General features: G+C 44.4%; 1 protein-coding gene across 9 annotated transcripts in view; it reads right to left on the bottom strand.

Annotated features, from left to right (window-relative positions):
* The window catches only part of MICAL3 (microtubule associated monooxygenase, calponin and LIM domain containing 3), a 241,613-nt gene that overhangs the window by 145,603 nt on the left and 71,361 nt on the right, over nucleotides 1–24,649 (bottom strand). Inside the window, exon 1 of one of the 9 annotated variants that reach the window (XM_049882103.1) lies at nucleotides 10,204–15,478. The exons of the other annotated variants lie outside the window; for them this stretch is intronic. The gene's annotated coding sequence lies outside the window, so the exon portion shown is untranslated. Of the gene's footprint in view, nucleotides 1–10,203; nucleotides 15,479–24,649 lie in introns of those variants that run through there. 9 annotated transcript variants of the gene reach the window in all.

Here is a 24,649-nt window from a genome sequence, read left to right as displayed (position 1 = left end):
TCCCGGCTCCAAACGCACTTCCCCGCCATGCTCAGCTGCGGACCTCTGCTCATCCTCCAAGCTTCCTTCAATCTTTTCTGAACTAAGACTGATTATAAATACGACCCATTGAAGTTTTAGTTTCACATCTTCCCTGAGCCCTTCCTTGCACTACTTGCTCTTCCCTTCGTGCTAGGTGGAGCTCTTTCCTCTGCTCCCCAGGCTCCCCCACTATACTCTGGCCTCCTGAGGACAGCGAGTTTCCCTCAGTCACATTTCCATCCCCAGCATTTCGCAGAGTGCCAGACTTACAACAAACACCCAAATCTTTGTGGAACGAATTAAAAGTCTTGGTTTATGAGTATAAACTTTGAGTACTCAAGATAAACTGTTTTTTAAAAAGCAGTAAAAATACTTATGAGTGCAAAATCTTGTTTTTAAAATCATGTGTAAGCTGGGTCATTATTATCTTCCAATCTTACACCTAGAAAGGAGCAATAAATAGCCACATTTCTTTCAAAGGCTTCCCTCTTCCAACATGCCTGAACCCCCATCTGTTCCCTTCTTCAGAAGGAAAATACCTCTTTAAAGCTGAAGAGCTGCATATATTCAAGGCAAGTGTCATATTCAGAATATATAAAGAATTTGTACAAATCAATAAGAAAAAACAGACAATGAAAAATGGGCAAAAGATTTGACCAGGCACTTCACAAAAGAGAGTATTCAAATGGCTAAAAACCATATGAATAGGTGGTCAGATCTTTACTCATCAGGGAAATGTTAATTATAACCATGAGATACCACACACAGCCACCAGGATGGCTAAATTAAAGATTGACAGTACCAAGAGCAGACAAGGATATGGAACAACGGGAACTTGCAGACACTGAGATGTCAACTTGTACCACCACTTTGGAAAACTGTTTGGCAATGGCTCTTAAAGCTAAATATACCTTAAAACTCGGTAATTCTATTCTTGGGAATACAACCAAGAGAAATGAATGTCTCTGTCCACTAAAAGACAAGTACAATATTCTAAAACTGGAAACAACCCAAATGACCACAACAGAAGTTACACTGAAGTTACAGTAATACAACGGAGTATTACATAGCAGTGAAAGGGAACGAGCCACTGTTACATGCAGCAGCATGAATGACATTCAGAGATAAAATGTTCAACAAAAGATGACAGACACCTAATGGAAAAACAGCACTGATTAAGGGTAGCGTTGCACAGCTGATTGATGTAATTATTGTCAATAAGTTGTATAGCCATAAAAGGGTGAACAGGCAAAACATATGACAGGTGTATTTACCAGAAAAAAAAAAAAAAAAGATTATCTGCTGAGTCTGCTTATGTACAACCAAACACCTCACAGGATTTGGTCATTTAGGGCCATGATTTTAAGAGAGATTTGGAGGTTTAGGGTCATGGTTTCATTGGGCATCCCAGTTAATTAGCCTGATAATGTGTTTAGTACTTGTGTTCTACCTCCTAGTTCATTGGGGTGTGGTGCCTGGGGTCTTAAAAGCTTGCAAGCAGCTTTTAAGCTTACAGATCAAAGACTCTATAGAAGAGTTCTGATCAAAAAGGGTGGAATGTGGAAAAGAATTTCAAATTCTCATGGAATCCAGATTTTCTGGAGCCATGGAGGTTGGATGAGCCCCTGAAACTATTGCTGTAAGATGATCTTTCACTTTAAGCCTTAAACTAAAAACATTCCTTAAGGTCTTTTTAAGACCAAATAACAGTTTAGCTTAACTAGTAAAGAATGTCGGCCTTGAGCACTATGCTTTTTTAAGAACTATTTATATATGGGATCATACTGACAACAGCAACTTGAAAGATTAGACAGGGCAGTGAGTTTATGTTAATAGGGGAGGATCAACTCAGAAAAGCAGGATGAGAATGGTTGCACAACTTGAAGAATGCGACCAATGTCACTGAACTGTACATGCAGAAGCCGTAGAACTGGTGTATGTTCTGCTGTAAATATTTTCAACAATAAAAATCAAATATTAAAAAAAAAGATGACAGACACAAAAAAAGAACATACTGCATGCCTCCATTTATATGGCAATCAAGAATAGGCAAAAGTCAAATATGGTCCTGAGGCCAGTCAGAATAGTAGTTACGTGGTGGGGAGGGGAGGTAACAGTGTGGGAAGGGGCAAGAAGGAGCCTTTGAGGTCCTGATCCGTATGGTGGTTACACAGTATGCTGGATTGTGCTGTGTCATCTTGATTAAGCTGAGAATTATGTTTCTCAGAATCCTGAGTAGAGGTTCCAAGTTAGAATTGGCCAGGAATGGAACTTGCAGTAATAGCAGTAGCTATTACTCTGAAGGTCTGAGCAGTCAAACGTGGTGATGGACAGACCAGTGCCTGGTGGGTTCCAGCTTGTCCTTGCTCTTCCCTACTCTGCATCTAGCTCTTCTTCCTCAATGTTGACCCTGCTGATCAACAACAGCCCAAGGTCCACCACCAGGTACTTGGCTGTAGACCCAACTGGACAGTGGCTTACCAGAGACAACAGCTTTCTACAGAGGTCTCCAGAGCGTCCCTTCTGTGGTCTCACTTTGGTGCTGGATGTGCCCGTTTCTCAGGCTTCCCTATTATATGCCCTGTCTTGTCTGCCCATGCCAACGCTTCAGGAGCAATGGTTAGAGATTCTGACACTTCAAGACCCTCTTCTGGACCTTCATTTTCCTAACTTCTCCCACAATTGTGTAAGGTCCAATTCCTCTAATAAATCCCTTACTCTAAAATTTTCATAGAGGCTCTGCTTCCCTGACTGTAGTCCGACTGACACACATGGACATTTATGTATATAAAAATTCAATTTGTACACTTAAGATTTGTGTGCTACACAGAATATATGTTATATCTCCATTTAAAAGGAAAAAATAATAATAAACTGAAAAAGGGCATCTTTAAAGTGTTCTGAGAGGAGAGTAACCCGAGGGGCACCCAGCAGCAAACATGAACGAAATCCACACCATACCTCACATACCAAGAAGAACCTGACCCAGCACTACTTGGCATGAGACCTGGCAGACAGCTGGGAGCCCCATGGGGTGCGGTTCTGACCAGAGCCAGGTTGTGTGCTTTATAAATAGCAAATAGGATACACGCTCCCTGCCTGGCAAGCTATCAGCTCCCTGGAACCAAGTTCCCTAGCCCAGAGTGAGTTTTCTCTTTTGATAGGACAACTTCATCAGTTCAATGTGCACCCTGACTGCAACTGAGTTCAGGGTCACTATGAGTCTGAATCGACTCAACAGCAACAGGTTTTTTTTTTTGTTTTTAACGAACAGAAAGGGACACGCAGAAGAGGGCAGGGATGAGTCTCAAACCCAGCCTGTGGCATTTAGAACCTGCAACCTGGTGGTGGTATCCCATTCTCAGGTGAAGGCATTCCTCCGTATCCAGATACCCACAAAAGAACGTGTAAGTGTCTGGCCATCTCCAAAGACGCAGTTTTCTAGGCAGAATACTAACATGTCTTGCGGCCTTTATTTCATTCAGCAAATATTTACTGAGTGTGGTAGTATATGTCAGCCCCTATGCTTTTTTATGCTTGGCATTAAATTTACACTGTTAAATCAAAGTATAATACCTACCCTTGGGGAGCTTACTGTTTAGTAGAAGATATAAACTATAAACAAGTAAGCAAACAAGCACACAATTACAAAATATGAGTGTTAGGAGGAAAATGCAGAGGTTATAGTGACTTAGATAAGTCACAATAAGTTGGTCATAGAAGCTTCTCTGAGCAGACATTTAAAGCACACATCTGAAGGACAAGAAGAGTAGGTTTCGTCTCTAGCCAATTCTCCATGACTTTTTTCTCTATAGAGAGAGCAGACTGACATCTGTCTGTGTATCCCCAGCCCCCATCATGTATGTAGGTAGCACTTCATGCTTCTCAAAGAAATTCCACACAGATTATCCCACTTAGTCCTCACAATTCTATGGATAAGGAAGGTGGATGCTAAAAGCAGAAGTCAGGGAGGAAATAACCTGTCTTGAGTCGCAGAGCAAGCTACCAAGTATGCCAAGGATTAAGTGGTGAATTCTCTTCGTTACCTCCCTTTGGTTCCTTGTTACTGTTGCTAAGTGTCACAGAATCAGCTCCAACTCACAGAGACCTTATGTACAATAGAAAAAAATGTTGCCCACCCGCGCACCATCCTCACAATCATTACTGTTTGAGCCCACTGTAGTAGCCACTGTGTCAATCCATCTCATTGAGGGTCTCCCTCTTTTTCACTGACCCCCTATTTAATTGTGGTGCTGGCAAAGAATATTGAATGTACCACGGGCATGATATCCTTCTCCAGCAACTGGTCCCTTCTGATGACGTGTCCAAAGTACATGAGATGAAGTCTTACCATCCTCACTCCTAGACTGACTGGCAGTCTGTGGTACATCCAATATTCTTCGCCAATACGACAATTCAAATGCATCAATTCTTCTTCAGTCTTCTGTTTTCATTGTCCAGCTTTCACACGCATATTATGCAATTGAAAATACAATGGTTTGGGTCAGGCAGACCCTAGTCATCAAAGAGATTATCTTTGCTTTTTAAGATTTGAAAGAGGTCTTTTGCCACAGATTCGCCTGATGCAATATGTTGTTTGCTTCCTTACATCATTAGTTTTAAGCTGAGCCAAAAACATACTCCCTAACTCTTCTACTGCAGGCCCTTTCCAAGGGCTCACCAATCCTCCAAGGACACTATTTTAAATTGGATAATGCTAAACTCTAGCTTTCCCCCATCTACTTAATCCTATATTTATTATAAAAAGACAGCCCAAAGCAGGGGAAAAAAAGACAGATTGGCTATCAAAGATAGATTGCTTACTTTACCATACCCAATACTGGTTTCTATCATGGCACCTATAAAGTTTAATTATACTCTAGTTAAGCGTTCGGCTGGTAACCAAAAGGTTGGCAGTTCAAATCCACCAGCTGCTCCTTGGAAACCCTATGGGGCAGTTCTACTCTGTCCCACATGGTCACTATGAGTCGGAATTGACTCAACAGCAATGGGTTTGGTTTGGTTTTTCGTAACCAGTTTACGTACATTCCTCCCCAGATTTATTAGTTCCTGGGGGGCAGAGACCATGTCTTATCTTATTCCCAGCACTAAAGCAGTCAAGGTATGAACAAAATCAAACCACCCACTTTCAAAATTCACTTCACATATCCTCTTCTCCCTCTGGCATCAAATTTCAAGGTGAGTGTAAGAGTTTATAAATAATCCCTGGTTTAGCAGGAAGAGGCCTAAGGTGTTTGCCAGCCATCTCTTGCTGATACTAGTAACTATCACTAGTTATTAAAATTGCCTATGTGCCAAGCATTGCGCTGCATACTGTATACAAATCTTTTCAGCTGGTCCTCACAATTACCTATAACAAGTTTTATGAATCTCATTATAAAACCAAACCAAACCTGTTGCCACTGAGTCGATTCCGACTCACAGAGACCCTACAGGACAGAGTAGAGCTCCATAGGATTTCCAAGGGGTAGCTGGTAGATTTGAACTACCAACCTTTTGGTTAGTAGCCTCAGCTCTTAACCACTGTGCGACCAGGGTAAGCTAAAGGTGACCAAATTCCAACTCAGGAATGCCTCATTCTGAAGTCCAGATTATTCCTGCTGCCTCCCAAAGGACTTTTATGTGCCAAATATGGAACACAAATTCATACCTCCATAGGCAGATCACAATACCCAGTGGAAAAGGAAGCAGTTTCAAAGCCTGGATCACTCAACTATAAGCCAAGTTCAAGAGGGTTCAGCTATGAACGCTAGCAGCTTCATATTCTTCCGGGGAACACATGCAGGAGGGCTTAGGGGGCTCCTTTTCTTACAATGCTGCCCTTGCCAACAAGAGAGGTTGTACTGGGTCTCTGGGGTCCTGTATATTCACAGAGCTTAAACCTGGCAGACAGTTATACTGTGCTCCGGTGCCAAATACAACTTTGGACAAAAGATTTGGGTGTCAAGATGAACTAGGAACCCCTTGGTCTAAGATGTAGCCCAGGTGGTGCAGTGGTTAAAGTGCTCGGGTGCCAACTGAAAGGTCGGCTCCAAACTCACCAGCAGCTCCTTGGGAGAAAGATGCAGCAGTTTGCTTCTGTAAATACTACAGCCTTGGAAACCCTGTGGGGCAGTTCTACTCTGTCCGACAGGGTCGCCATGAGTTGGAGTGACTTGACGGCAGTGAGGTTTGGTCTGGTCTAAGATGATGTGTTGATAATCAGAGTCTGAAAGGACCAAACGGAAGTCTGGTGCAGAGTGAGGCCATGTCTCACTTGTGAAGGGGAGTCCACTACTCTCCCCACCAGTGCTCCTGGCTCCAGCCGAAACTGCAAGGGCGCTTAGGACTTAGAGCAAAAACCATGTGAGTAACAAGTAATAAAGGGCGAACACATAACCGCATAGGCATTAGAGCTCATCACCCTGGATGAGTATCAAGCTTCTGCTCCCCATCCCTGGCCAACACATATGCTAGTGCAAGCTCCCCAGCTGAGGGCCGGGGAAGCAGGGGACGAAATTCAGCCTACACCCCACTCAGCAAGTGTGGAGCAGCATCCCCCAGAAGAGGCACATTTCGCTACCTAATGCAGTTGCACTGTAGGGGTGGGGGGCTGCCATGTGTCTCTGCAACCCTTGAGGAGGCCAAGCCCAGTGAGGCAGGATGGTAAGCCCGTGAGAGCTGGTCCTGACCACCGACAGCGAGTTCAGCCAAGTGCAAGGGCTCTAACACAACCTTGTATACCTTGTGGAGAGCAGACCTTTCTCTGCAACTCTGAAAGATGGATCAGACAACCATTTCTGAGGAGTTAAATACTTTTACCACACTTAGAAATGAAAAGCCCTCTATGGCTGGAAAGATGGCAGCCTAGTTTCTGAGACTGAAGAAACTAGGCTGCCATCTTTCTATTAAGTTAGAGCACATCCCTCCTCCAGAGCAAATAGTCTCATCCACTACTGCCTGCCTACTGTCAGAAGCAAGGTTACTCATCTCAAGGCACTGTGGAAACATTAGATACCCGTTCAAAGGGCATCAGGACTGACCAACACTCTTTCATGCTAATGATTTGAGGAATCGACTCTACGGCACTGGGTTTTTTGTTTGTTTGTTTTAGTATGAGTTGAAATCGACTCGACGGCAACAGGTTTGGTTTTGATTTTTACTAAGTAGGCACTGGGTTGTTTAGGCATGTGCATATGCACTGTATTCACTGAAACTATTAATACTCCCGCCAAGTAGCCCTAGAAGTCACGTCAGCACAACCGGCAGTCCTATTCTGCTCCTAGGTCGGAACTTGCCTTCAGATCACCAGAGAAAGCCGTCAGACTTCATAACTCTAAGGCCAAGGACAGAAGACTGGACAAAGAAGTGCCAAGGTCTCTCTTTTTTAAAAAATGTGTCAATTAGCTGCATTTTAACATCTGACTTTTCTGAGCCAGCTGAATACAACTACATAAACAAGGATTCTTACAGGAGAAAAGTATTTGTGAGAATCAGCCTAAAAAGAGGAAAACTGATCCTGATGAAGGCTGCTAAATTCATACAATTTTAGAAAAACCAAACCCAAGGACTAAAGGGAACAGGGAAGGACTAGTTTTGTGAACTATCCAGGTCCAGCAGCCTTCCGGAAGAATATAATACACTCAGGAGCAAAGGAATAAAAACAAATTGATCAGAAAGAAAGATGCAAAGGTAGCATAAACTCAAGGGTATGTAAATATGAAAGCAATGGCAGCCACAGAGAGGATCAGGAAGGAAAACTAGCTTGAGGAGGGGATAAAAATTAGGTAGGGAATACTCACGCACTTAGAGAATGTTTTCCAGATCTGCGGAAGAGCTATAAGCTCTGCCTCACAGCCCAGGCCAATGTCAATTATTCTCAGAGAACTATTTAAGCAGAGTGGGATGAATTACACAAAACAAGCCAAGAGTGGAGTAAACTCTCATAATGTAAGAACACTAGGCAGAATGACAGGTCAATCCACTCCTTCCCCACCTGCCCACTATAAAAGTAGGAGACATCCAGTTATGCCCAGAGGCCACAGGACAAACAGACCAGGCAGAGCACTTCTTCCACAACACACCCCCGCCTATCCCACCGCAGGCACAGGCAGGTGTTTGATTTACACCATATGACTCCACAATTCACCTGGTTCTCTTAGACCTGTCTTAAACAAGTCCTCGTTCTGGTTTTTGGAGAGAGAGAGAGGCTCAGAGCTCAGGGACTCCACTTTTCTCCAGCCTGCATTGCCCTAAGAGACTCACACAATTCTTGTCCAGAGAGATGCCATCATTGGAGAAGTGAACAAAGGTCCACTGTCAGTCAAGCTGAAAACCACAATCCTTCTCAAGGGAGGAGATGAGGCTTGTCAATCAGTGAACAATGGTGATAGTAGGCATGCATGGTCTTGAGCACTTCCCCATTCTCCATTTTTTCTGGAGAAAGTGCCTGGGGCTTGGAAAGATATACAAGGACTGTGAAAGCCCTCAGTAGACCCTGCAACTCAGTTCTTCCCAGTGGAGACAGAGAAGCTGGATGTTAAAAGAGGGAAGGTAGAGACAAGCTGAGTTTTGAATGCCACATCAGAGCAACAGTTGTCATTGTTCATAAAACTCAGGAATTTTCAATTTATAGAACATATACTTTTATGACAGCAAAGAACTATCATGTGCTTTATAAACAACTTTCAATGTATGAGAACTCAGAGACGAGGGAAAACTCACTACATTTTAATACGCTAAGATGAGCTATTTAGACAACCTTTACAGGGTATACATAAGACTCATTAGAGTCATTAATCATCATTGACAAAATACACCAGTGTTCAGACCCCAACTCAGACCAATCAAATCAGAATCTCTGTGGTAGGGCCTAGGCATGGGGTAGTTGTATGTACAAAATTTTAAGCATACCCCAAGATGATTCTAGCATGCAACCAGGGCTAAGATGAAGCAAAACAGAAAGAAAACCTGGGAATGCAGCATAAATTTAGCTGAATAATTGGAGGTTCACCTACCTTCAAGTGGGCCTTCTCCCCTATATACATGTCAGTTACCTAGTAAGCAAATCTCTTCTGCCTCTAATCATAAAACAAACAGCAACAAAAGGAGAGGTGCCCAACAAAAAAATTAAGTAATATTCCGCACAGCTCAAGGAAACGATGTGCCTAATCTCTGAGTATGTATGTCTTGTTCAGGAAAATGTAAACCAGCTGTAATGCTCTGTCTCTCCTGGGGTGAAGTTACACCGCAACATATCTAAAGATAGCCCAGTGATTGTATGTTTGCAGGGAAGCACAGAATTAAGCACAACCTAAGTGGGGGAAAGAAGACCATGTGCTGAGTGGCTGAGGCTGCCAGGCCAGCTTTAGCATTTCCTCTCGCCCAACAAATCAAAGTCCTGGGTGCTCAGAGAAAGGTAAATATAGGCTGGCCCCACCAAGGACAGCTCTGTGGGTTGGGTGAGACGCCTGTTCAGTCCTCTGTCCCGCCAACGATGTCTCCTGTCAGACATACTTCACTTCCTCCATTTACCAGAGCAGTATGCACTCTCCCACCAAACTTTTTGGAAACAGCCATTAGGCCAGTGCTAATTCAGGTATGATCGTAAGTATCAGGGAAAAAAGGTGAATCTTTTCAAGGTCATTTTTTGGGTCTTTGGCCCTGAGAGTATGTAAAATCTAAGGAAAAAGGCCTTTAGATGAGCAGGGACTGCACCCAATTTGAAAACAGTTACTAGGGGATCTCTGGCAAATAGAGAGCTTCATCTAGGTTATTGGTAATATTTACTGCAGAAACTGCAGGTTTCCATATGATCTGAGCAGCTATAAATGACCAGTGACTAGTAATTCTAGTAACTCTGCTGGGCAGTATAAGATGAACCCAACTCACAAGGCCAACAAAGGCAGTCCTAGAAGACTCAGGACTGGTGGTTACTGCCCTACAAGATTCAGACCATGCCAGGTCCACTGTGTTAGTTCACCTGTCAACCCAACTGTTCTGTCTATACCATAGCAAGCTCAGTTACGTTCCAGGTGAAAGCAGACCTCATCCAGTCCACCCCAGGGTGAACTCAAAAGTAAGCTCTGCTCCTCAGGTCCATTAGATCAGAGGCAGCACTCTAAGGTTGCATCATTCCCTTAATTCACACATTAGAGTTGTCATTACATAGCTAAAATTTACCTCTTTGATGGAAGCATTCCAACAGCAGAAAAAGTTTCCAAGCTTGCAAGGAACCAAGTAAAGGTGGTCCGATTACTATTTATTCTCCTAAAATCAACACCTCTTCCTGTCTTTTCTTGGGCCAGTAGAATATGATGTCTTTGAAAATGCCTTTATCTTTAACAGAGAAGTCTAAGACAGGCAGACCAAATCCATGAAATCTCTTCCATACAAAACGAACCAAGTGCTCTCATGAAAAACAAAGGCTCTTTCCTTATCTGAGAAGCCCCCTACTCAAGGAAGCTGAGATCGAGCTTTACATATAAATCAAAGCAATTTGCAATCGTGGCTCTGATCCAACCTGTTCCCATCCCATTTGGTGGTGTGCAGAGACAAAAAAGCGAGTGCTCTGATGTCTGCTTTTTTTTTTTTCTGGGTCTGCCCCATAGAGAAAACAATCAGCTTGAGCTTTATGCCATGACATCATCAGCCACCAATCAACACAGAGAGAGTAGGTGTTGTCTACGAAACCAACCACCGTAACTGTCAAATTGCAAAGGGCAGTGCAGGTGTGAGGTGGGGTTTTCTTTTACCCTGCCTTTGTGCTAAACTATAAAAGAAAGTGGGGAGCAGAGAAATGAAACCTTTCTATGGAAAAATGCTGAAGTCTGAAATCCCTGAGGTGTGAGCAACAGACCATCCAGGAATATACCTGTGCCCCCGACCCTCTCTGTCTCCCACCCCTGCCAAGGCTGACAGTGGAACCTTTGTTCCATGAAACAGTGGATGGAATCTTCCCAGTGCTCCCTGCCAAGGCAACAGTTTTAGGAAAGTTGTTTTTTTGTTACATGAGCACGTGTGTGCGTTCAAATAGGATTCCAAAGTAGTGAAGGGAGTAGCGAATAGAAAGAAAAGAGTTTGGTTGATCCAGGCATTAGTTAAAATTTCTACCCCAAAACTAAAAACGGTTTTCCTTATGCACCACAGCTGGAGGCTCTCGGGGCTTGGTTACTTTCTGTCCATTTTCCTCCCAGAAAAAAACTGGCCATCTTAATGAATGAAGCTGTTTAGCCAAGGTTAGAATATGCAAGGACAGAGGGGGTGGTAGTGGCAGAGGCCATAGGGCTCCAGGAGAGTAGGGGGTGAAGGAAAAAACTTACAGAGCAAATATTGTTTACAACTGCAGAGCCAGGCTAATGTGATCTCTCCGCCTGTTCAAGCATATTATTACATTAGGCCGCGAACAATAAAGTCGGAGGCAGGGAGAGCAGGGCGACCCAGCCTCCGCTTTGCTAATGGCATGAGGGCAACATTCCATGCAAAGTTTGTCCCGGCAACGGTGTGTGCCAGCTCTCCTGGAAGTCCACCAGCTGAGACTGATGGCAGGGAACAAGCACTCAACTCCAACTAAAAGGCCAAAGCAACCAGGGTTGAGGACTAGACTGGCTCATATACGGCTATACAAAAAAGCATACACGAGAAGCTGAAAATGGAGTGCAACTGACCACGTTAAGAGAACCACAGGCTGCTAGGGCCCTCCAATAGCCATCTTGGCTGGGGCCAGCAGTGCTTGCCAATGTGGACAAGGCCTAGGTGGGGAGCAGGGTTCTTACCACAGTTACCGAGAAATCACTGTCCTTAGAACAATTACTGAGAAATCACTTCCAATAACATCACTGTACCCTTCTGGGCTCTTAAAACTTAACATAAATGAAAAAATATACTATCAAACCCCATTAAATATGAATGTCTCTCATAAACCCCCCTTTTTTTAACTGTATAACTGATTGTAAAATAAAGATTAAGCCAATAAATATATGATCTAACATTTTAAGTCCTCAGGCTAGATTTAATCTATACCCTTTAGCGCTGACTACTGTCAATTGTTAAGGAGCCCTGGTGGAGCAAACGGTTAAACGCTCAGCTGCTAACCAAAAGGTTGGTGGTTCGAACCCACACTGCTGCTCCGTGGGAGAAAGATCTGGCCATTTGCTTCCAGAAAGGTTACAGCCAAGAAAACCCCATGGGGCAGTTCTACTCTGTCACATGGGGTCGCAGTGAGTCAAAATCAACTTGACGGCACATAACAACAACTGTCAATTATAATTCTCCATGATTTGGAAGAGAGAAGATGCTAAAATCCTCTCCCTCACTGTCATTTCAGTCTTTTTACCTTTTCCCAACAGTTGTTTCTCCAGTGCAGGGCTGGAAGGTCCCCTTGACTCCACAGTTCTTTCCCCAGTTCAGCCAGGCTGGTAGAGGAGTCAGGCCACCAGTGAATAGCCTAAGTCTTAAAAGCACCCATGGCCTGTGTTCCTTCTGCCTTCACCTACCAACGTACTTGGAAATCCAAACTAAGAGGACACCTTGGGCTCTTGGAGCCACATCGAGGCTCATCCCTGGCCCGGTGTGGAAGCAGTGGCCTTTGCTCACTTATGCTACATACAGCACACAATGCCAACATCTGTTGCAGCTCTGTGAGCACCTTACACACACACTTACACACACACTCACATACACACACACGACTAGGACGGGCACCTGTTACATTAAAAGACTAACAGCCCAAACAAAGGCACCAACTAAGAAGATCCTAAACCTTTCACATCTCCAGGTTTCCCTGAATATGACAAGACTCACAGAAGAACTGTTGTCTTCTCCCTGAGAAACTACTCCCTGAGACTCGAACTTCAGGGGGGAACAAGGACCCCGCTGCTAAGGGAGAGAGCGGGGCGCTGAGAAAGCAGGGAGCCCTCCTCTGCTAGCAGCACCAGTGTATTCCAATCCCACTGTGTGCTCCCTACCCACCCAAGACCTAGCCCAGCTGACCGCAGGGCCACAGGCCAGGCTTCTCTCCTGCCCAGATAGCTGAGAAGCAAGGGATGAGAATGGAGAGGCTATATTTAGCTAGCGGCCCAAGATAAAAGGAATGAGATGAGTCACACAGGCCAACCACCACATAAGCACTTAACTATCGCTTGCTACAGTAGAAGGTCCATCCGCGAGCCACGCAAGGGCAGGGTTAGAGCTGCGCCAGTTTGCTGAAGAGCACAGCTACTTTCTCAGGTTGCAGAAACGGGCAGAAACAAGCAGAGAGAGATACAAAACCAAGACCATTATTAAGTTGTTCAAAATCTAGTCTGAAAGTCAGGGCAGAAAATTCTCCCTGGTAAAAAGAAGGTACTACATATTAGGAGGAAGATGGGGCAAGGAAGTGTCAACGGCCTAGAGCAGATACCATCTCAAGTATCTTGATAGTTTTCCCTAGAGTTCCCTCTGGCTCTCTTGGGGACAGAAGGGACTCCACCTGCATCTGCTTTATAGACTGAGAGGATGGGAGTATTTTCATTTTCCTTACCTTAAGGAGGGAAAAAAAACCCTACTTTTTAAAAGAGCAGGAAAAAGGGCAAAAGCAGCAGCTTGTGGGCCTGATTAGAACAGCCAGCACAGCTTGCATTTTGACCCTTCTGCTCAGTAACTGGTATGCCTCCTGTGTGATACAATGACCCGGGCTATGGATCCAATGAACAAACATGACCCAGGGGAGTTTCTTCCATTTACTGTAAGGAAAGTTGCCTTGTAAATGGAAAGCATCTCTCTTTATAAGTGCGAGACATCTCACAGGAACGGCTTCTGTGACAATACCTACCCATGGTCCCAGAATATCTCAGCACTTGAAACACTGAGCCATCTGTGCGCCATACACATGTGGACCCCATGCACTGACGAACATATTGTTACAGACACACACATGCCCAGAATCACATGGGGACACATATCTAAAACCACGAGATTACTTGGGAAAGTTCCTCTTATATGGAACATAAAACACAAGCAAACAAACAAAAAGCAGTTGCTACTGCCTTGATTCTGACTCATGGAGACCCCACGTGTTGTAGAGTAGAATGCTCCATAGGGTTTTCATGGCCGTGACCTTTCGGAAGCAGATTGCCAGGCCTTTCTTCCAAGGCACCTCTGGGTAGGTTTGAACCACTCTTTCAGTTAGTAGACATATAAAATAGGAGAGCCTATATGGTGTGCTGATGTTTGCTTCTTTCTTTCTTTTAATGAGGACTGATTTATTTTTTCTCTTCTCTGTTCTAAAAATGCACTATCCCTTAGCTTTGTTATCACTGGAGGGCCACATCTGACTGGGAGAGCAGTAAGCAGGTTCAGTGGCAAGCTGTCTATTTTTAGACTCTGATTCTTCCTGCCCTCTCCCCAGGGAATGCCCCTCCCTCTGCTCTCCAGCAAACCGTTCCCAGCTAAACACAGAGACCCTGACTCAAGCAGGAAGGTAGACTTGTGAGACCCCCAACAGTGCTTCTCCATACTTCAGACTTCAAGAAGTATGGACTGAGGAGTTTGAAGTAAAAGTGGGAGGGAAGAAATCTTTGAAATCACAGAGAGAATAGGAGCTTGACTTCAGAAGAGAAATACTATACATAAAATGTTTGTTGTCCATCTAAGATGACAACGAAGCTGCTGTGCCACATGGCTGGGTTGGCACACCTCCTCCTCTTTGTCCTCCTAACCCAGGACCCCACCACCACCGGCTCCTGCACACACTCATCTTGCAGCCTGCGTCCCTGTGGTCCAGGCTGAACCAGCCAAACAGCCACCTCTCAACCCCAAGAGACCAGTGTTGCTCAGCAGGGTGACCGTAGCGCCAGTGAGACAGACAGTCTTTTCTCTTTACAAGGCAAGTAATTCACAGTAAACAGATCTTTTAAGGAAAAAGGAATCAAGTATCTGTCTCACTCTATAAACACCAAGATATGGCCTTCCTTTCACTAAACCTCATGGTATTACATACATGCAGTTGTTAACCACCAATGTGGACTGAAAAGTGAATTGTGTTAATTCTGGCCTTTTGTCAACCTCTTATTGTAAAATTAGAAGTATCAGCAGAATCCTCAATCCTCTGAAGGTTCAGATACAGCAGGCGAAAAAGATCCAGTGCATAAAACAAGGGCTACCCTTTTTTTTTTTTTTTTTTTTTTTAAGCTAAAGGACACAGTAGTCCAGCTGATTAACTCTTTTCATCTTCAAAGAGCTGGAATACATTTTTTAGTAATCCACCCATACCATCCATGCCTTGTGCCAGGTAGACATCATGCCTCCAACAGAAAAAATGAAAAGCAATTTGTCACTGCAGATCTAGGACAACATCGAATCTAAGATCTCCGGATTCTCAAGGCTTTGCTCCAACAAAGCAAATACATGACAGCTTCATAGCTCCCAAGGTTACCCGTCAGATACCTGTACCATCACCGTTTCCAACTGCCATAGGAGTAGAAACCATTTTGTAACTTGGCATGCCCCCCCAATCCCCGCCCCAGACCCCCTCCACACCTGCCCAATCTCTGCAGGAGGAAGTGGAAGAGCTGGCAGGAGCGGGGGAGGGCCCCACTGCATTGCCACAATCTTGCTGACTTTCTAGCTAGATTCCTGAGAGCTCCCAGGAGAGTTATTTAGGTCAAATTCCACCTTTTGGTAGTTTGTTTTGTGCTTTTGTTCACAGCAGCATGAGCACAGTGTCCAAAGGCAGAACACAGAAAGGTAGCGATGCTCTCCTCTGTCAAATTCTCCTCCTCCCTCATCCTAGGACATCAAATAGCCAACCAACAGCCGTTAATACCAGGTGCTCCTCTCTGAGACTGGACCTCTTGGGGAAACTGAGTATGCAAAAAACAGGGACCCTGTTCCTCGGGAGCTTATAGCCCAGTCTTGAAACCATGAAACAGTACAAAGGGTTAGACATAACATAACTCTCAGTAAGTCGTCTCTATTTTGTCCCTTTTGTCCTATTTATAAAACAATGGATTAGTAAGAACCCAATTGAAATGACTAAAAATGCTAGCTAGTGCTGATTCCATGAATGCATTCATTTCGTCCCATCTAGCTACCATCTATGTGCCAAACACTCTGTCACGTGCTTTACCTACATTGAAGTCCCTGGATGATGCAAACGACTTAAGCGCTTGGCTGCTAACCAAAGCTTAGAGGTTCGAGTCTACCCAGAGGTGCCTTGGAAGAAAGGCCTGGTGACCTACTTCCGAAAAATCAGCCATTGAAAACCCTATGGACCACAGTTCTACTCTGACACACATGGGGTCAACCATGAGTTGGAACTGACTTGATGGCAACTGGTTTAGTTTTTTGGTTTTTACCTACATTATCTCATTTTATCTTCAGAATGATATTATAAGTGCACTATTAAGCTGTTTTATTAGAGATCAGGTAATTATGGTACAGAAAAGATAACTCCCCCAAGGTCACACACAGATGTTAAGTGTTAGAGCAGGAGACTTTATCTAGTGAGGGTTGGCTGGTTCCAATGCCCTTGCTCCTTGCCTCACTTCGTGGATTCAAATTTTATTCACTTTGTCCTCTCTTACTTTTCTGGTCCTTCTAGTAGTGACTTTTTGTAAGAGTGGTTATCATATCTTCCATGCAATTCTCCACATTCTCTCACAATAGTTTTTTTAAAGCATGGTGATTGTCAGTCAATCTGCAGATACTGATCAGTGCCTGCTGTGTGCCCGTGGCTGCACTGGGTACTACAGTGAGCAAAGGAAAGAAGAATTTGTAAAGAGAAGAGAGAGTGCAACAGTTAACTAAGAATAACAGCTGTTAAATAAGCACAACGTGAGATGCAGAGGCCATGCTTCTGAAGCTTCTATGTGTACACAAACCACCCAGAGGTCCGGTTACAATGCAGATTCTGATTCGGCAGTTCTGGGAGGTGCCTGAGGTGCTGCATTTCCAAGCAGCTTCTGGGTGATGCCAACGCTGCACAACAAGGAGCTGAAGTATTTCAAATGACTGCCCTGGGCTGGGCTGGTCCAAAAAAGTTAAAACGTGAATCAGAAACAGCCTTTAGAAGGCTGAATAGAATTTGGAGAAGTTTGGGATGAGTGTTGGGAAGGAAGGAGCCCTGGTAGCACAGTGGTTGAACGCTCGGCAATGAACCAAAAGGTTGGCTGTTTGAACCTACCAGCTGCTCCATGGGAGAAAGATGTGGCAGTCTGCTTCTAGCCTTGGAAATCCTCTGGGGAAGTTTTACTCTGTCCTATAAGGTCACTATGAGTCAGAATCGACTTGATGGCAACTGGTTTGGACTTTTTTGGTCGGGAAGAAGGGAAATATTATTTTAGATGGAAGAAAAAAAAAAAAACACTCAGGCAAAGGAAAAGCAAAAATGCACAAGTCACTTCCAAGTATAATTATCTGTTTTAAAAAACCATTATACCATTAAAAAGAAGCCCTGGTGGTGCAATGATTAAGCACTCAGCTGGTAACTGAAAGGTTGGTGGTTCAAATCTACCCAGTGTCTCTGAGGGAGAAAGACCTGGCAATTTTCTCCCACAAAGATTAAACCCAGTGCCGTCGAGTCGAAAAGATTTCTGCCTAGAAAGCCCTGTGCGACAGTTCTACTCTGTCACACAGGGTCACTATGAGTTGAAAATCGACTTGATGGCACCCAACAACCACACCATTAAAGAGATAATTCCTAAATCATACCATCGACTGACTGCCAGGAATTATGAGATTTATTGACTGGCTTGAGAATAAGTTCCAGGTAAGGAATAATTTTAGGTTGGCACTCTACAAAAAGATTATACCACGTTACACATACTGCAGAAGGCAGCCCAGCTCCTTCACTATTTGGTGATGTTCAACGGTTTAAAGCCATGAACTTTGGCATACACTCAGCCTCTGGCCAAAGAACGTTTCATGAGACGTTTTTAAATACTTACCATCCCGTAATGAACAGGAAAGAAAATCGCACTGTCAGCTACACCCTATGTCAGCCTCCTAAGCACGGGTCCCCTGGGAGAAGGGCCAGCATAGTGGTCTCTCCAACTGTGCCATCTGGTGATGTGGCCCCACTTCCTGTCTGGGTCACTTCCTCCACCGTCTCAGACAAAGTGGCACTGCCCTTGCTCAACAAGCTCCTCAGCAACCAGAAATGACTACCCAGGCTGTAAGAAAAGGTCACTGCGATAACCCTGCCGAGTGCGCATTGTGTCTGTGAAGAAGCAGGGTGGTATGGGGCGGGGGGGAGGGGGCACCGGATTCAGAATCAGAGACAAGGATCTGAATTAGAGCTATGCCATTTAACCTGAGTCTATTTTCACTCCATTATTGGAAATTACAATCCATGTCTATCTACACCTTACTGTTGTGGATAAAAACAGGCAATGTGTGTAAAAGTGCTTCTTAAACTGTGAAGTACTATAAAAACACAACTCCTTATTCCTAAAGGGCCTGAGAGATAAAGAGACCCTTTATCCATTTCAGTATCTCTCCTTCCATTTCAATGGTGGCGTAGTGGTTAAGAGCTCGCTGCTAACCAAAACGTGGGCAGTTCGAATCCACCAGCTGTTCCTTGGAAACCCTACGGGGCAGTTCTACTCTAGTCCTATAGGGTCACTATGAGTCAGAATCGATTCAATGGCACATACCAACAGCAGCAAATATACATATACACACACACATACTTTTACATATATATATTTAAACTTATTATTCTTAAAGCACAGAGAAGAAATTATGAACTTGTTCAAGGTCAAATGGCAACAAATCCACGACTGTTAAGGCATGAAATGACTGTTATAGGTTACCATAAAGTCAAGTATTTTTCTGTCATGGGATAATGAGAGCAATCTACTAAATCTGCCTCTAGAGAATCAATATTTTAACATTTCCTAAGGGTGCCCTGACAAAAAAAAAAAAAAAAAAATTAGAACTCAACTCCCGTTATCCAAAACATGAAAAGCAAAGGTGGAACTGACTGGAAAGATGGGAACAAAATTCCAGCACTGATTTAATGGCTTATTAGACAATACAACATTGGATAAGACATCTGTTTGGACAAGGATTCCGTTTCCTTTTCTATAAAAAGACCAGACTGGACTAGCTAAGTGATTAAACCTTTTGTCAGCAGCCAATCCCTAACATCTAGAAGAGGTAAAAGCTGCTCTGACTGATGCATGGGTACATGACCCCAGCCTCCCCAGACCCTTTCAACAATCTTGTGTTTTGATTTCCTTCAGGCGCCGCCAAAGAATCAGGGCTCTCCAGCACCCAGCTTAAACCCTCTGCTGTATGAGACCGTTCATGCCCCCTCGCAGCTCAGACATGTCAAGGCATGGCTTGGTGCATGAACAAGGTAAGCTGGCGTCCTCCTCCTCAAACTTCCCATCACATTCTGCTCTCCTAGCCTTTTAAAATCAGCTACAATTCCAGAGTTGAAGAGGCAGAACTAAGCCAACTTGGTTATATTTGGTTGGGGCGTGGGGAGAGGGAACAAAAAGGAAGAATCAAATATAAAGAGGAGGCTCAACAACCAGCCAATCATACACAGCAAAAAAAAAAAAAAAAGCTCTTTATGATTTTTTGTGAAGGCTAAGGGGGCAGCAGGGAGAGAAATCCACATACAGGCTGGTACAGCCAGTAAAGGACTAGGAAAGAAGCATGATGCAGGGAGAGCACCTGATGCTCCAGGATCTACCTGACAAGCAAATGACAACTGTCTGTGTGTGAAGTCCTAGAAAAAGCACAGCAGTTTGGGGCCAAGCAGACCTCAGTTCAACTCCAAGTCTGTCCCTTCCTATCCGTGTGACTTTTGGGAAGTTTCTTAACCTCTTTGAGCCTTGGTTTTCTTTTCTGACCAAAGAAGATAATACCTACCGAGGGAAGCTGTAACATATGTAAAATGCCCTGGTAGCACGGTGGCTAAGAGCTCGGCTGCTAACTGAAAGGTCGGCAGTTTGAACCCACCAGCTGCTCCGTGGTAGAAAGATGTGGCAGTCTGCTTTCATAATGGTAACAGCCTTGGAAACCCTATGGGGCAGTTCTACTCTGTCCTATAGGATTGCTATTGTTGGAATCAACTCGAAGGCAATAGGTTACATTCAATATGGGATAGAATGTGACCACAATGATAGTGATAATGGGTATCTGGCCTTCCAGCCCTAACACCAGGAAATTGATGGCAATGTCAAATCCAAAATCCTTCATTCAGTAAGTCTCACAAACACATGAGGAATATACTCAGTCCCTAAGCGTGTTGTTCTTAGTGGAAACTACTCTCCTGACATCTTCCCTGCTCCTTCTTCTGAATCATAAGGAAGGGATCTATCCAGGCACCTGAATCTGATCTGAAGGCAGACAAGAACATTCAGCTAACCTTCTCTTATACCCCTAAGGCCTGAACCAGACTCCACAGAAAAGAATAAAGAAATTGAACCAACTAAAATAAATTGAACACAGGAACCCCTCTGAAACCAACCCTAATGGCAGCTCTCAATAAGGATTAACATAGCACTGACTTCTTGACCTTTACCCTCCCTGACCTCAAAAGCAAATTCTCAGGGAAGGCAAAGCAACTCCATGTGAGCCCCCCCGAAAAAAAACAAAAAAACAACCAAACCCACTGCCGTTGAGTCAATTCCGACTCATAGCAACCCTACGGGGACAGAGTAGAACTGCCCCATACCGTTTCCAAGGAGCGCCTGGTGGATTTAAACAGCTGACCTTTTGGTTAGCAGATGAAGCACTTAACCACCGCGCCACCAAGGTTCCCCCATGTGAGCCAGGAGGACCCTTTCCCCTTCTGAGGGCAAACTGGAAAGTATGGGCGAATTCACGAAACCCCAGGGCCTCCCCATAGAGCAAAATATCTTAGCTCTCCCTGATATCTGAACAGAATGCTCTCAGGGAACTGGGGGGCCGGGGGGTAGGTGTTGGGGCAGAAGTGAAGAGTCCAATATCCAACAAACAAGAAACAACTCGCTCTAGGGCTCAAGAAAAACAGTCATTTAAGCAGCATTCTGGGGAAGGAGTGTGATAGTTACATAAAACGTAGGGTTAGAAAGATGTAAGGAAACTGATTTTTAAAGAAGGTAGAAAACGACCTCTCACTAGAGTATCAGGTCCATAGGGTAAGGATTTTTATCTGTTTGATTCACTGCTACTACCTCCAGCACCCAGAACCGTGCCTGGCACATAAACACGTGTTGAATGAATGAAATAGAGAAGGAAAAATCCTATATGGCTAAAGTCACAGGCAAACAAAATTGGATTCAAATCTTTATTTTGCTACTTACTAGCTGTGTGACTTTAATCAAGACACTTAAACTTGACACTCAAAATCCACATCACCACATTCTTGTTAAAGATTAAATGACCATGTATTTAGCCACTTAGAATGCCTAGCACCGAGCAGTGACCCAATAAATGGTGGCTATGAGCTCTGATCCTCTCTTCTCGCCTCCTCTGGGACAGAAAAGAGAAGCAGGCACAGTACAGAATTAAAGGATCACGCTGAGAGTGGCTGTTGCAGCTTGTCCTGCCTAATCCTTGGCTACAGGTGTGTCTTCCCCTCACCTCTCTATCCTTTGTTCTCTGAAATCCATGCCCACAGCACTTCCTGCCGCCCATCCCCCTCTCAACATGGAGTCTTCCTTCCGTCTGCTCAGGAGAGGCCGTGACTATCACTACACAGAGGAATTGGCAGCGACTCACTGCAAGCAGATCCAGCACTAGGGCAAGAGGAAGAAGCTGTGTGCAGCAGGGGAAGACAGACAGCATCTAGCAAGCCCCCCAGCTGAGAGCCAGTTAAAATCAATGGCAGCCTCTCCTATGCTCACTCCCACTCTTATTCCCACCTACCACCGTCCCATAATATACTCATTTAATTCTTACAAATTAACACTTTCACCAGCCACTGCTGGGAAGCAACGTTTTCCAGGATGAACCCCACATTTTCCCTGACAGCTCCATTTGCTGTGCATCTCAGTGTGTCAGTGACAATTTCCTGGAAAACTTCTAGGCAGGAGTGGGAGGCGGAAACAGATCTCAAGACTGAAAAGCCCCAGGCAGACATGACTGACAGTCGCTGAGTGGGGACTCCAACTGGAGAAGCCTAAAGATCTCTAGCACTGAGTTAACCATAGGATCCAGGTTTCCTAAGGAGCTGGGTCTAGACAGAATTTAGGAATTTCAGATTTTTAGTCATACACCAAAATCTCAGCCCATTAAATGGTGCTTATGAATGGGTGTGTGCAAAGGGGGAGAAAGTGAGTGTTTAGCGGGGCTCCTGAGAGCGTGGGCTGTGACTGCTGATCTCTTAGGAGATGCAGCTGCAGAAGAGAAGCTGCAGTGACAGGACATAATGCACATGTCAGGGCCTCATATGGGAGGCCTTCACTGGTTCGATCTAACAAGTTCAAAGGGGCTGCAAGCTCACCTAAAGCCCACTTCTCCAGGCCCTTCCGTGGTAAGCTAAGCAACGAAGCCAAAGAGCACCACACATCAAGACCACAACTCCCAAACAGAACAAGAGTCAGACAAGGGAGGAAGAGCAGCAAGGCTGTGCAGGAAGAAGCCCAGAGTCATAAGAACATCAGCCTCCCAGGGACATTCAGGCCTTCACGCCTCTGCTGTGAACCAAGACATCATCCACAAAAATGTACGCACGCTCACTCACGGGTCTCCCAAGAGACTCCTGCAACTGGATTATTATTTAGCTCAGAGAAAACTGAACAAAGGAGAAACAGGATAACACCAGCCAGTATCTGGAGAAAAAGGGTCACAATGTGCCTGTGTTTAGCTCTCCTTGATGTCCACAGGAGGCAGGGCAAGAAGAAGTAGGCTCACATGAAGCACAAAGTGTTTACATTAGACACACTTAGTAAGTACAGCAAAGACTTCTTTCTTAGTAAAAGAACCCCAGTGTGCTCAGTTATAAACCCACATGTTCCAGCCTCCCTTAAAGCTAATTGTGGCCATGTTTTCTAAGTTCTGGCTAACGAGATGTAGGCAGACATGTGTGAGCCTTCCAGAAAGACTCCATTAAAGGAGGTGGGAAAGTAATCTTTTGGGTTTCCCTTGGAAATAGGAATATGATGGCTGGCGCTCCAGCAGCCAATTTTGACCATGAGATAACCTTAAGAATGGAAACTATGTGCAAGGGTAGTAGAATCAGACCAAGTTAAACTCTCATCTGTCCATCCATGGAGTAGGCCAGACAACCATCATGCTGCAGCTAAGAGGGCCAGAACCTCTATCTTTCCAGACAGAAAGAGCCAGAGTGCTGACCACCATGGAGCTGCCATACTGGCTCTGGGTTTCCCATCTCTGGGTTTCTTTCACACAAAAGAGAAAATCTTCTTTCTTGTTTAAGGCACATTTTGCAATTTCCAACTGAAATTAATCCTAACTGATACCCTAACCTTCACAGAAGGTTAAGCTCTGAAGGGAAGCTCTGAAAGAGATCAAGTGGCACACAGTCTTACATGCACAGGACAGATCCTGCCACGGCAACTTATCAAATGGTGCCTGCTCACAGAAAATATCTTTGGCAAGGGTTCAGCCCAGAGCTTTGCTACTGATAAAAGAGCAGAACTTTTCACAGGGAGTTAGGGGAAGGAAGATTCTTCCCCCAATAAATTAATTTTCCACATAATCCATAACTGAAATCTTAGGATACAACCGACTGAGTGAGGTGGCGTGATTTGATCTTTTAAATGGACGGACCCTGGATTGTATAAACCTACAGATTTTCATCACTAATTAAAATAATGCACACCCCATTACAATCATATCAACACTTTTAGGGCAGCTTATTTTATATCACCTCCTGCAGAAAACCCCTACTAATACATAAATGAGCAAATCTCCATATCTTCTGCCCATTAACTCACCAACTAAGATTTACCCTTACTAGGGTTGCTTGAGGTCCTCAGGCCATGCTGGTAATTGCGGCTGGAGGCAGTTATAAAAGACAGTAAAACTACAGCTTGGCTCTGTCCACCTTGCAAAGGTGCCTCCTCTGCCAGCCCAAGGCCTCATTCTCACCCCCATTCAAGCTGGAACAAATGCACTTGTCAAGCTGAATTGTCGCTCCCTGGAGTGGAGCACACAATCACCACACAGCAGCTGGTGGGGCCAGAACTGACCATAAAAAGGGGGCTTAAGTGGCGGTGGTCCTGGTCTTAGGGGCTCTAAATGCAGAGGGCACCAGGGTGATTTGCAATGACGACTGCCCACATTCGGAGAAGGAGGGGAGGGATTGTTTTTGCTACTAAAAAATTAGGTAGGCTAAGGGGATTAATTTCCCCTCTGCTAGGGATGGAATCCTTCTAGGACAAACAAAGATAAATAAATGACAAGAAAAAAAAAATAAAAAACTGGAAAGGGTACAGGAAAAAAAAAAACCGATTAACTGGATAGAATGCAGGCCTTATAAGGAAAGGTTAAAGGAATCAGAATCATTTGGCATTAAGAGGAAAAAAACTCATGATACCTTCTCCCTGTCTTCAAGATCCAGTGGTATTCCAATGCCTAGAAGGTGGCCTAGTACGCAATAAGCATTTAATATTTGCTGACTGACTGATGAGCAGAAGGAAGTTGACAATTCTCCTTTTCGGCCTGGTGAGAAAAGGGGCGTGCACAA

This window comes from Elephas maximus, chromosome 4 (genome assembly GCF_024166365.1).
Source record: "Elephas maximus indicus isolate mEleMax1 chromosome 4, mEleMax1 primary haplotype, whole genome shotgun sequence".
NCBI classification, from domain to species: domain Eukaryota; kingdom Metazoa; phylum Chordata; class Mammalia; order Proboscidea; family Elephantidae; genus Elephas; species Elephas maximus.
This window is presented reverse-complemented; position numbering and strand designations above follow the sequence as displayed.